This window comes from Papaver somniferum, unplaced genomic scaffold (genome assembly GCF_003573695.1).
Source record: "Papaver somniferum cultivar HN1 unplaced genomic scaffold, ASM357369v1 unplaced-scaffold_65, whole genome shotgun sequence".
NCBI classification, from domain to species: Eukaryota; Viridiplantae; Streptophyta; class Magnoliopsida; order Ranunculales; family Papaveraceae; genus Papaver; species Papaver somniferum.
Genome location: NW_020649304.1, coordinates 5,360,102 through 5,364,463, shown reverse-complemented (window position 1 = coordinate 5,364,463; position 4,362 = coordinate 5,360,102). Strand labels below are relative to the sequence as shown.

General features: G+C 34.8%; 1 long non-coding RNA gene across 6 annotated transcripts; it reads left to right on the top strand.

Annotated features, from left to right (window-relative positions):
* Positions 1-395: 395 nt before the first annotated feature.
* LOC113343646 lies at positions 396-3,125 on the top strand. Of its 6 annotated transcripts, none has more exons than XR_003357348.1 (4): positions 396-593; positions 762-990; positions 1,361-1,437; positions 1,637-3,125. It is a non-coding gene; the product is annotated as an uncharacterized LOC113343646 (long non-coding RNA). The 6 variants fall into 6 exon arrangements; XR_003357345.1 differs by having other exon boundaries at positions 762-1,011; XR_003357346.1 differs by having other exon boundaries at positions 762-1,011; positions 1,565-3,125.
* The last annotated feature ends 1,237 nt before the right edge of the window (positions 3,126-4,362 follow it).

Below are 4,362 nucleotides of genomic sequence, written 5' to 3'. Positions count from 1 at the left end.
CAATAATGAGAAGGAATCCTCAGTAGATGCCCTGAGAACGCTCTACAATGTCTCGGAACTTCTTATGAGAATTTATTCTTGTGTTTTAAGAAGGGTAACTCACTACAAAAATATCAACTTTTAGCCACGGCCCTACTGCCACGGATCTGTATAGCTGTGGCTATTGATAACGTATTGCCACGCCTGATTTATAGTCGTGGCAATAGATCTGTCCACTAGTTACGGCAAGATGAGAATTTGCCACATCCAACATACCATAGTTTTACAAGTTATATACGTGCTTAGGGACTTCCAGTCACGACATAGTGGGTCGTGGGTACTGTGGGCTTTTGTTACGACATAAGAAGTTCTTTCGCAGCTAATGTCCACTTTTATTCCGTTTTCCGCAACTTTAGCATTACAACCCACGTCTCACCTGATAAGAGAAAGTAACTCCCCAGTTCTCCCTCGCTCACTCTTCTTCCAGTCTTTCTCTTCTTTCTTCGACTATGTGTATCAAAATTAAACAAACCCAATCGTTTCTTCGACTGTGTATATCAAAATTATACAAACCCGGTGGTTAAATTTCTCTATGCAGAGAAGGAATCCTGCAAGTAAGAGTTTGTGTAAAATCTATTCCTATTTTTTGATTTTCTGAACCTAGGGTTGCGAAGTAATTATAGTTGGTTTTGTATCGTTCGCCTAATTTAGTCTCGCTCATGAATTTTCTGTATTATATTTTATCTCATTCGATTTACATAATTTCTTTGATGTTGGAACAGATTTGTAATCAAGAAATCAACCGATTTCTTCCTTTGCTACTTCTGCCAAGTTGGAAAGAAATTTCGCTACATGTTCCTTTGATTTCCTGGTATAATTATCCTTCATATTGAGTTTCTTGTAAATCCAATGTTTATTTGGCACCATGTACAGCAAATTGTCTTCGGGATTTTAAGGGTAACAATTCTTAATTGCAATTTTGAGAGACGGGTGTTCAGTTTATAGAGACGGGTAGGTGTCACCTCAATGCAGGTAAAATAATCTTCACTTGTGTTCTTAGTCTATTGATATTCACTTGTGCTCTTAGGATGTTGGTGATACTGAACATAGTCGTCCATTTTGGAAGTACATAATTTGGAAATTGAATAGAAGCCAAGCTAAATTTGTATGCCACTGAGTTAAGTTTACAGGGAAACTGGGCAGGCTCATTTAAGTGGAATTTTGTGAATTATTGTTCATATTTTATTGACGAACTTGGAGTTCCTGGGTTCTAGAAAAGTATACTACTCTTGAATCTATAATTTCGAAGTATATAAATCACTTTTTATTAGGTTATCCCAAAGTTTTCAGTTTGTTTCACCCACAATTTTCTCTTGGTCAGGTGGCAGGAATTGTTAACTTGCTTTTAAACTCCTTCCATGTACCAAAGATACCAAAGAAGGCTCTAGCTGCTCGAGGGTAAGAACTTTATCTGAGGTTGGAATATAAGGTTGGACTTGGTTAAATGTTATAATCAAATACCAAGTTCATTTCTTTTCCTTGGTCCCTTATTTGGTATAATCTTTTTTACCTTTTCTCGTTTCAGGTTTGAATGTTAGTTTGTGTAAAATCATAATTTCAAAATGTACATAAAGGTTATTATTGTGGATTATCGTAGGGCATTACTGGTTTCAACTTTCAAGAATATTTAGCCTTCTATAAAAAGGGTTTGGTTTTGTCTGGTTTCGATGTTTTAAGGCTGAGCACTTGGAATTGTTGGCAAATGTTTCTATTTATCAAGTAAGTTTAAACTAATTTTAGAGAACAAAAGTTCCTGTTGAATGGTATCTGATTTTTGCTCAGTTTTTCCAGTCTTATTATACTAGCTAATTGGTTACAAGGCGGTACATGTACTAAATGCAATGTTTTATTAGTCTCTCTTCTGATTGGTATGATACTTGTTTAGATGAGCTCCCTGTTTGTTCAAATACCTGTTGGATATTTTCTGTCTCACTAGCTATTAAGGTACCACTCTCTCTCCCATCTTTGCTTTCCCTGTAATAGCAAACACACCAACAAATATTTTACATACTAAATACTAAATCTAAGAGCTAAATAACTCGAAAATGAATATATAGTTAGGTGTTTGAGTTGATAGATGATGAGTTGTGAGTTATTACCAAATCTGCAAATTACAAATGAGGAATTTAAAAAATCAAAATACTACCAAGATCATTTAGGAGGGGGAAAAGCGTCTCACCTATCAGAAGAGAGAACAATGACGCTCCAAAGGATGGGAAGAGTAACTTGTTCATGAATATGTGTCGTCTGTAATGCAAACTTTCTTACCATTATCTGTCTAACAGATCCAAGGTACTTTCTCTGTATTCAAACTTTCATATGGCAGCAATTTATGAAAAAAGATAAATATTACAGAAATTTATTTATCTTTAATTAGCATCTTATTAGAAATCTCGTTTACTGTGTATACCTGCATGGATGACGTATTTGTTGTTGAACCTTCCTCCTAGATAAACGCTAAATCAAGAAATCTCATTGCACACATGACGTATTTGTTGTTGAAGATAAAGGTAAAAAGATAAAGGGTTTGGTTGCCTGCAGATTGTCAAGCATAAGAGTAAAATGTGGTTTTCAGATTTAATTAGTAATAATTCTGATAGTTACTCATGATGATTCGAGTCCAGACGTCTGTAATGCAGTTTTGATCACAGCATATATTGTCTAAGATAGTTCCCGAACTTCTTTCACATTGCCTCTAGCACTGAACTATATGGTACTATCTGATGTCTTTTCAGGTGGCTTGCTTTCTTGCTGATGTTATCTGTGCATGCTAACAAGGCGAAGTGTAGTTGTCATCCGCTTTTCACTCGTATGCAACATGAAGATTTCATGATGCTGGGTCTGATCCTCCATTCAATGTTAAAAGCAGAACACGAAGATATCTTATAGGAATCTCTTGAAGTTATTGAGAAACCAGTTCAATCTCGATTTGTATATATTCTCCCTTGAAATTGTTTGTTCGATTTCTAGAACCTCATGTCAGTCATGTTTTTTGCTTTGTCTCAATATCGTGAATTGGCGACTATATAATTTGGCTCAGTAGCTTATTTGTATTTGATGTTCTTTAATGAATAAATGAGAGCTTTTAAAAAAAATTTATACTTATTGTTTAAGTGAATGGTTTTACTGTTAAAAATGTTGATACTTGCCAAAAATCAAGCTTTGCAAAACTATAACGAACTGAATATTAAAAAAAAACAGTTGAGAAGTGATCTTCTGTCACGGCCATGATGTGTGGCTAGAATGGCATATTATGGCACGCATGTGTGCTGAACAGTGACGCCAGATAGCCGTGGCAAATGTTCATGCAGTATTTGCCTCACGAACCGTGGCTGGGATCGTGGCTAATACAATTAGCCAAGTGACTATTTGTTACGTCCTGTACGCGGTGGCTAATTAGTTTTTGCCTCAGAGTTTTGAGTAACTGCCACGCTGCTTAGGCGTGGCTAAAGTGATTAATTTTGTAGTGACTACGGTTTGGAATAGCCTATATTGTGATTACACATGGTTATTGCCAACGATTTTCATCTTGCAATGTTGTTAGATTTATTTATTTAAATTGTAAAGTTTATTTGGAAGATGATTTTGCAGTATTAATCTTTATTGGTTTTATATATTGCAAAAATTATTACGGGATATGTGTGTTTATGTCCGTGAACTATGATTGTCCCATATATGTCAAAAGTTAAGTCTATTATGTCATTATGAAAATATTGATGGAGAATAGAATGAACTTTTGATGTCAAAGATTAAGTCTATTGTGTCATTTATTGATGAAAAATAGAATGAATCTTTGTATATTCCGCAGTATTGATCTTACCCTGTCCATATCTATGTGAAAGTACTGTACGGCTCCGTAAGTTCTCTTATGTTGAGCATTTCCGATAAATTAATCATGGGTTCTCTTGTGGTTAATTTAATTGAGTTTTCTGGATACAAATTCATGTTTCATGTGATCTGTTAATGTCCAATTAAATCCTTATTTTCTTGTAAAAAGTATAAGGTCGCTCTTGTTGTTCTTTTGGGAATGACATTTTATGGGGGAGAGTTCTTAATTGAACTTGTGCTTAATTGCCAAATCTTTGAGGGGGAGTGCGGCTGTGGAATATTGTAGGAGTTTTCTTGTATCTTTATAAACTTATTGATGAATACATTAAGTTTCGACTATGTGAAAATCATCGAAACAAAGTTGATATGTTTTATTTTAATTATGAAGTATCTTTCTGAGAATTTCATTATGATCCCGCTAGTTTTCGTACCTTTACCAATTTATACTGACAAAAAGGGGGAGAATTATTGTGTAGTTCAAACTACAAATACATA